We start from the raw sequence: 10,035 nt of genomic DNA, 5'->3' as shown, positions 1-10,035 counted from the left end.
AAAACTGCAAATTATATATTACTCTAGATAAAAGCAATTTATCCTGATTACTCCTTTACTTAGAATAGAGTAAACTTAAATAAAATTTAATAAAAACTTTAAATTTAGTCTCAAAGAAATAATTTACGTTATAGTTTTGACCAGAACTGTTAATTTCAAACGATTTTATGCCCCCAAACCAGAAAACTTTCAATAAACAGATGCCAAACGTCGTAGTTCGTTTTATAAAAGCGACTTATGTCACAGTTTAAACAAAAACAAATTATTTTCGTTGTTGTTGTGTCAAAATAATTTATTTCGAATGATTCAATGGAGCGAAACGAGTAAACTTTTATAGGACAGATGCAAAATACCATATTACCACATAAATCGTTATTTTAAAGCAAAGTATTAGCTTTTGCACTTGTTCAATTAAAGTTTGCTTACTTCGAAGTATGTAATCGTCTGAAATATTTTTTTTTGCCAAAACAATAACGTAATTTGTTCTTTTGAGCTTGAATATAGAGTTTTCATTACGTTTTAGAGTAGTTTACTCTACTCTAAGCATAGAATCAAACAGAGTAATCCGCTTTTGTTAAAACTGATACATAATTTGCTCTTATTTTCGAGAATAAGACGTTTGCTTGATAAAATTTTTCTTGTTTATAGCAAGGATTCGTTTAAAATAAGCTGTATTTGCCTAAACTGATACGTAATTCGATATTTATGCATGGATACGAAGTTTTCAGTTTCTTTGACGTGAAATTTCATTAGTTCATTAGTTTCGAATCATAAATTCGTTTGAAATATACAGTGCTGGTCAAAACTATAACGTAAATTATTTCTTTGAGACGAAATTTAAAGTTTTCATTAAGTTTTATACAAGTTTGCTCTATTCTAAGCAACGGAGTAATCAGGATAAATTGCTTTTATCTAGAGTAATATATAATTTGCAGTTTTCAGCCAGAATGAGACGTTTTTAATCTTTTTAATGTAAGTTTTCGTGTTCAAAACAAAGGATCGTCTAAAATAAGCAGCTTTTGTCCAGACTGAAACGTAATTCGAATTTCTGTGCCTGAATAAGGGGTTTTCAGTTTCTTTGATATAAGGTTTCTTGTTTGTAACAATGAATTAACAAAAATAATTGGTTTTTATCCAAACTGTGGCATGAATCAGCTTTAAGACTATAACGCAAATCTTTTGTTTTGTGCTAAAATAAGACGTTTTTAGTCAGTTTGATGTAAGTTTTCTTGTTGAAAGCAAAATATTGTCGAAAATCAACCATTTTTGTCTAAACTGATACAAAATTCGGTGGTTTGTGTCCGAATACAAAGTTTTCAGATTCTTTAATGCTAGGTTTGCTGCTTCTAACAAAGAATCAACGAAAATATTTTGTTTTAATACAAACTGCAATATAAAATGTCTTTATAGGACAAAACATGGTGTTTGGCATCTGTTTAATAAAAATTTACTCGTTTGGAAGCATAGAATCATTCCAAATAAGGTATTCTCGTCAAAACTATAATGTAATTAGTATTTTGTGCTAGAATACAGCGTTTTTGTTAGATTTTTTAACAATTTTGTCTATTTTAGGCAATGAAACGAATAGGATTAGCTGCCTTTATCCAAAGTGATACATAAATTGCTCTTTTATGCCAGATTAATACGTTTTTAGTCTGTTCGATGTAAGTTTTCTTGTTCAAAGCAAAAGATCGTCTAAAATAAGCCGTTTTTGTTTGAACTGATGAACAATTCAGACTGAGAGTCAACAAAAATAATTTGTTTTAATCCAAACTGATACTTTTTGACCCTATAAGAGTCCTATAAGAGTCCGAGATACGCCGTTCTCGTCAAGTCTATAACGTAATTCGTTTTTTTGTGTCAGAATACGACGTTTTCTGTCTGTTCAATATAAGTTTTTAATAATAATAATAATAATAATAATAATAATAATAATAATAATAATAATAATAATAGTAATAAAAGTAAGCTTAGTTTTCTAAGCAAAAATGAAGCTTATTTTGAGTGTTATATGAGCGCTTTCTCATTTCTATGGAAGAAATCATCTGTGATCTGTGTTTTTAGGCAAGAAATTGTCTAAAATTAATAACTCAATTCAAAACTGGTATAAAAACATTTACTATACAAAAGTTAATAATAATAATAATAATAATAATAATAATAATAATAATAATAATAATAATAGTAATAATAACAATAATATTAATAAAAATAATAATAATAGTAATAAAAGTAAGCTTAGTTTTCTAAGCAAAAATGAAGCTTATTTTGTGTGTTATATGAGTGTTTTCTCATTTCTATGCAAGAAATCATCTGTGATCTGTGTTTTTAGGCAAGAAATTGTCTAAAATTAATAACTCATTTTAAAACTGGTATAAAAACATTTACTATACAAAAGTTAATAATAATAATAATAATAATAATAATAATAATAATAATAATAATAATAATAATAATAATAATAATAATAATAATATTAATAATAATAATAATAATAATAGTAATAGTAACAAAAGTTATAATAATAATAATACTTTTAATAAGGAAAAATGTAGCTTATTTTGTGTGTTACATGAGCGTTTTCTCATTTCTATGCAAAAGATCATGTGTGATCTGTGTTTTTAGGCAATCTAAGCCATTTTATAGTTTTTAATATTTAACAAAAATTAGCTTTAAAATAAAATGTTTGAAAAACTGAAATTAAACTAAATTAATTGTGTCTAACACTTTAGTATAGGAAAAAGGAGGAGACATAAAAGTCACAAAAGTCTTAGAGTTGTCTTTTGTCGTCATATTAATAACAATAACATTAATAATAATAATACTAATAGTACTAAATTTGCTTATATGCAAGCGCTTAATTAAGGTAACAGTTTTTTTGTTTTTTGCTTATATCTCGAAAACAGTTACTCCTATCATTTTTTACTTTTTCACCAAAATTAAAGGTGATAAAATTTCCTACAAAATAATTATTTGCATTTTTCATGTAGAACTAACCATAAGCGAGATATAAGTTAAATAATTAATAATTAAAAAAAAGTGTTTTAACAGAAAATGTCTTGTGATTTAAAATACACTTAATTTATTGTGTCCAATACTTTATTAGAAGAAAAAGACGGTGACATAAAAGTCACTGAAGTCTTCAGAGTCGTTTTTAAATGCTGTGTTTTTGTCTTCGTCTCAAACATTGAAAGCTGAATTACATTTTTGTTCAGTAACAGTTACAGTTTTCTTATTGGTTTTTTGCTTATATCTCGAAAACAGTTACTCCTATCAATTTTTATCTTTCTTTCAAAATTAAAGCTGATAAAATTTTCTACAAAATAGTTATTTGCATTTTTTTGTAGGACCAAGCATAAGCGAGTTATAGAGTTGGATATAAATAATATTTAACAAAAATTTGCTTTAAAATAAAATGCTTGAAAAACCGGAATTAAACTAAATTAACTGTGTCTAACACTTTAGTAGAGGAAAAAGGAGAAGACATAAAAGTCCCTAAATGTTTCAGAGTCGTCTTTAGTCGTCATATTAATAACAATAACACTAATAATAATAATACTAATAGTACTAAATTTGCTTATATGCAAACGCTTAATTAAGGTAACAGTTTTTTGGTTTCTTGCTTGTATCTCGAAAACAGTTACTCCTATCAATTTTTATCTTTTTTTCAAAATTAAAGCTGATAAAATTTCCTACAAAATAGTTATTTGCATTTTTTTGTAGGACCAACCATAAGCGAGTTATAGAGTTGGATATAAATATTCTTTAACAAAAATTTGCTTTAAAATAAAATGTTTGAAAAACCGATATTAAACTAAATTAATTAAGTCTAACACTTCAGTTGAGGAAAAAGGAGAAGACATAAAAGTCACCAAAGTCTTCAGAGTTGTTTTTAGTACTAAATTTGCTTATTTGCAAGCGCTTAATTAAGGTAACAGTTTTTTGGTTTCTTGCTTATATCTCGAAAACAGTTACTCCTATCAATTTTTATCTTTTTACTAAAATTAAAGCTGATAAAATTTCCTACAAAACAGTAATTTGCATTTTTCATGTAGGACTAACCTTAAGCGAGATATAAGTTTGAAAATAATTAATATTTAAAAAAAAAGTGCTTTAACAGAAAATGTCTTGTGATTTAAAATACACTTAATTTAATGGGTCCAATACTTTATTAGAAGAAAAAGGAGGTGACATAAAAGTCACTGAAGTTTTCATAGTCGATTTTAAATGCTGTATTTTCGTCTTTGTCTCAAACATTGAAAACTGAATTACATTTTTGTTCAGTAACAGTTACAGTTTTTTTGGTTTTTTGCTTATATCTCGAAAACAGTTACTCCTATCAATTTTTATCTTTCTTTCAAAATTAAAGCTGATAAAATTTTCTACAAAATAGTTATTTGCATTTTTTTGTAGGACCAAGCATAAGCGAGTTATAGAGTTGGATATAAATAATCTTTAACAAAAATTTGCTTTAATTGGGTCTAACACATTAGTTGAGGAAAAAGGAGAAGACATAAAAGTCACCAAAGTCTTGAGAGTCGTTTTTAGTCGTCATATTAATAACAATAACATTAATAAAAATAATACTAATATTACTAAATTTGTTTAAATACAAGCGCTTAATTAAGGTAACAGTTTCGTGCTTATATCTCGAAAACAGTTACTCCTATCAATTTTTATCTTTTTACTAAAATTAAAGCTGATAAAATTTCCTACAAAATAGTTATTTGCATTTTTCATGTAGAACTAACCATAAACGAGATATAAGTTTGAAAATAATTAATAATTAAAAAAAATGTGCTTTAACAGAAAATGTCTTGTGATTTAAAATACACTTAATTTATTGGGTCCAATACTTAATTAGAAGAAAAAAGAGGTGACAGTAAATGCTGCATTTTCGTCTTCGTCTCAAACATTGAAAACTGAATTACATTTTTGTTCAGTAACTGTCGTCGAAGACGAAAATGCAGCATTTACAAACGACTCTAAAAACTTCAGTGACTTTTATGTTATCTCCTTTATCCTCTACTAAAGTGTTAGTTTAATTTAGTTTAATTTCAGTTTTTCAAACATTTTATTTTAAAGTAAATTTTTGTTAAATATTAATTATATCCAACTCTATAACTCGCTTATGGTTGGTCCTACAAGAAAAATGTAAACAACTATTTTGTAGGAAATTTTATCAGCTTTAATTTTGAATGAAAGATAAAAATTGATAGGAGTAACTGTTTTCGAGATATAAGCAAAAACCAAAGTGAAAACTGTAACAGTTACTGAACAAAAATGTAATTCAGTTTTCAATGTTTGAGACGAAGACAAAAATGCAGCATTTACTGTCACCTCATTTTTCTTCTAATTAAGTATTGGACCCAATAAATTAAGTGTATTTTAAATCACAAGACATTTTCTGTTGAAGCACTTTTTTTTTAATTTTAATTATTTTCAAACTTATATCTCGCTTTTGGTAAGTTCTACATGAAAAATGCAAATAACTATTTTGTAGAAAATTTTATCAGCTTTAATTTTAGTAAAAAAATAAAAATTGATAGGAGTAACTGTTTTCGAGATATAAGCAAGAAACCAAAAAACTGTTACCTTAATTAAGCGCTTGCCAACTAAATTAAGTGTATTTTAAATCACAAGGCATTTTCTGTTAAAGCACTTTTTTTTAAATATTAATTATTTTCAAACTTATATCTCGCTTATGGTTAGTCCTACATGAAAAATGCAAACTACTATTTTGTAGGAAATTTTATCAGCTTTAATTTTAGTAAAAAGATAAAAATTGATAGGAGTAACTGTTTTCGAGATATAAGCAAGAAACCAAAAAACTGTTACCTTAACTAAGCGTTTGCATATAAACAAATTTAGTACTTTTAGTATTATTTTTATTAATGTTATTGTTATTAATATGACGACTAAAGACAACTATAAGACTTTATTGACTTTTATGTCTCCTCTTTTTTCCTCTACTAAAGTGTTAAACACAATTAATTTAGTTTAATTTCAGTTTTTTAAACATTTTATTTTAAAGCAAATTTTTGTTAAAGATTATTTATATCCAACTCTATAACTCGCTTATAGTTGGTCTTACAAAAGAAATGCAAATAACTATTTTGTTGGAAATTTTATCAGCTTTAATTTTGAAAGAAAAATAAAAATTGACAGGAGTAATTGTTTTCGAGATATAAGCAAAAAACCAAAGTGAAAACTGTTACAGTTACTGAACAAAAATGTAATTCAGTTTTCAATGTTTGAGACGAAGACGAAAATGCAGCATTTAAAAACGACTCTGAAGACTTCAGCGACTTTTATGTCACCTCCTTTTTCTTCTAATAAAGTATTGGACCCAATAAATTAAGTGTATTTTAAATCACAAGACATTTTCTGTTAAAGCACTTTTTTTTAAACATTAATTATTTTCAAACTTATATCTCGCTTATGGTTAGTCCTACTTGAAAAATGCAAACTACTATTTTGTAGGAAGTTTTATCAGCTTTAATTTTAGTAAAAAGATAAAAATTGATTGGAGTAACTGTTTTCGAGATATAAGCAAGAAACCAAAAAACTGTTACCTTAATTAAGCGCTTGCATATAAGCAAATTTAGTACTAAAAACAACTCTGAAGACTTTGGTGACTTTTATGTCTTCTCCTTTTTCCTATACTAAAGTGTTAGACCCAATTAATTTAGTTTAATATCGGTTTTTCAAACATTTTATTTCAAAGCAAATTTTTGTTAAAGATTATTTATATCCAACTCTATAACTCGCTTATGGTTGGTCTTACAAAAGAAATGCAAATAACTATTTTGTAGGAAATTTTATCAGCTTTAATTTTGAAAGAAAGATAAAATTTGATAGGAGTAATTGTTTTCGAGATATAAGCAAAAAACCAAAGTAAAAACTGTTACAGTTACTGAACAAAAATGTAATTCAGTTTTCAATGTTTGAGACGAAGTCGAAAATGCAGCATTTAAAAACGACTCTGAAACTTCAGCGACTTTTATGTCACCTCCATTTTCTTCTAATAAAGTATTGGACTCAATAAATTAAGTATATTTTAAATTACAAAACATTTTCTGTTAAAGCAATTTTTTTTAAATATTTATAATTTTTAAACTTATATCTCGCTTATGGTTAGTCTTACATGAAAAATGCAAATAACTATTTTTAGAAAATTTTATCAGCTTTAATTTTAGTAAAAAGATAAAAATTGATATAAGTAACTGTTTTCGAGATATAAGCAAGAAACAAAAAACTGTTACCTTAATTAAGCGTTTGCATGTAAGCAAATTTAGTACTATTAGTATTATTATTATTAATGTTATTGTTATTAATATGACGACTAAAGACGACTCTGAAACCTTTAGTGACATTTATGTCTTCTCCTTTTTCCTCTACTAAAGTGTTAGACACAATTAATTTAGTTTAATTTTAGTTTTTCAAACATTTTATTTTAAAGCAAGTTTTTGTTAAATATTATTTATGTTCAACTCTATAACTCGTTTATGCTTGGTCCTACAAGAAAAATGTAAATAACTATATTGTTGGAAATTTTATCAGCTTTAATTTTGGAAGAAAGATAAAATTTGATAGGAGTAACTGTTTTCGAGATATAAGCAAGAAACCAAAAAACTGTTACCTTAATTAAGCGTTTGCATATAAGCAAATTTAGTACTTTTAGTATTATTATTATTAATGTTATTGTTATTAATATGACGACTAAAGACGACTCTGAAACATTTAGTGACTTTTATGTCTTCTCCTTTTTCCTCTACTAAAGTGTTAGACACAATTAATTTAGTTGAATTCCGGTTTTTCAAGCATTTTATTTTAAAGCAAATTTTTGTTAAATATTATTTATGTTCAACTCTATAACTCGTTTATGCTTGGTCCTACAAGAAAAATGTAAATAACTATTTTGTTGGAAATTTTATCAGCTTTAATTTTGGAAGAAAGATAAAATTTGATAGGAGTAACTGTTTTCGAGATATAAGCAAAAAACCAATAAGAAAACTGTAACTGTTACTGAACAAAAATGTAATTCAGTTTTCAATGTTTGAGACGAAGACGAAAATGCAGCATTTAAAAACGACTCTGAAGACTTCAGTGACTTATATGTCACCTCCTTTTTCTTCTAATAAAGTATTGGACCCAATAAATTAAGTGTATTTTAAATCACAAGACATTTTCTGTTAAAGCACTTTTTTTTAAATATTAATTATTTTCAAACTTATATCTCGCTTATGGTTAGTCCTACATAAAAAATGCAAATAACTATTTTGTAGGAAATTTTATCAGCTTTAATTTTAGTAAAAAGATAAAAATTGATAGGAGTAACTGTTTTCGAGATATAAACAAGAAACCAAAAAACTGTTACCTTAATTAAGCGCTTGCATATAAGCAAATTTAGTACTATTAGTATTATTATTATTAATGTTATTGTTATTAATATAACGACTAAAGACGACTCTGAAACCTTTAGTGACCTTTATGTCTTTTTCTTTTTCCTCTACTAAAGTGTTAGACACAATTAAATTAGTTTAATTTCAGTTTTTCAAACATTTTATTTTAAAGCAAATTTTTGTTAAATATTATTCATATCCAACTCTATAACTCGCATATGGTTGGTCCTACAAGAAAAATGTAAATAACTATTTTGTTGGAAATTTTATCAGCTTTAATTTTGGAAGAAAGATAAAATTTGATAGGAGTAACTGTTTTCGAGATATAAGCAAAAAACCAATAAGAAAACTGTAACTGTTACTGAACAAAAATGTAATTCAGTTTTCAATGTTTGAGACGAAGACGAAAATGCAGCATTTAAAAACGACTCTGAAGACTTCAGTGACTTATATGTCACCTCCTTTTTCTTCTAATAAAGTATTGGACCCAATAAATTAAGTGTATTTTAAATCACAAGACATTTTCTGTTAAAGCACTTTTTTTTAAATATTAATTATTTTCAAACTTATATCTCGCTTATGGTTAGTCCTACATGAAAAATACAAATTACTATTTTGTAGGAAATTTTATCAGCTTTAATTTTAGTAAAAAGATAAAAATTGATAGGAGTAACTGTTTTCGAGATGTAAGCAAGAGACCAAAAAACTGTTACCTTAATTAAGCGCTTGCATATAAGCAAATTTAATACTAAAAACAACTCTGAAGACTTTGGTGACTTTTATGTCTTCTCATTTTTCCTCTACTAAAGTGTTAGACCCAATTAATTTAGTTTAATATCGGTTTTTCAAACATTTTATTTTAAAGCAAATTTTTGTTAAAGATTATTTATATCCAACTCTATAACTCGCTTATGGTTGGTCTTACAAAAAAATGCAAATAACTATTTTGTAGGAAATTTTATCAGATTTAATTTTGAAAAAAAGATAAAAATTGATAGGAGTAACTGTTTTCGAGATATAAGCAAGAAACCAAAAAACTGTTACCTTAATTAAGCGTTTGCATATAAGCAAATTTAGTACTTTTAGTATTATTATTATTAATGTTATTGTTATTAATATGACGACTAAAAACGACTCTCAAGACTTTGGTGACTTTTATGTTTTCTCCTTTTTTCTCAACTAAAGTGTTAGACCCAATTAATTTAGTTTAATAGCGGTTTTTCAAACATTTTATTTTAAAGCAAATTTTTGTTAAAGATTATTTATATCCAACTCTATAACTCGCTTATGGTTGGTCCTACAAAAAAATGCAAATAATTATTTTGTAGGAAATTTTATCAGCTTTAATTTTGAAAGAAAGATAAAAATTGATAGGAGTAACTGTTTTCGAGATATAAGCAAAAAACCAATAAGAAAACTGTAACTGTTACTGAACAAAAATGTAATTCAGTTTTCAATGTTTGAGACAAAGACGAAAATACAGCATTTAAAATCGACTATGAAGACTTCAGTGACTTTTATGTCACCGCCTTTTACTTCTAATAAAGTATTGGACCCATTAAATTAAGTGTATTTTAAATCACAAGACATTTTCTGTTAAAGCACTTTTTTTTTAAATATTAATTATTTT

This window comes from Tribolium castaneum, chromosome 5 (genome assembly GCF_031307605.1).
Source record: "Tribolium castaneum strain GA2 chromosome 5, icTriCast1.1, whole genome shotgun sequence".
Classification (NCBI taxonomy): Eukaryota; Metazoa; Arthropoda; class Insecta; order Coleoptera; family Tenebrionidae; genus Tribolium; species Tribolium castaneum.
This window is presented reverse-complemented; position numbering follows the sequence as displayed.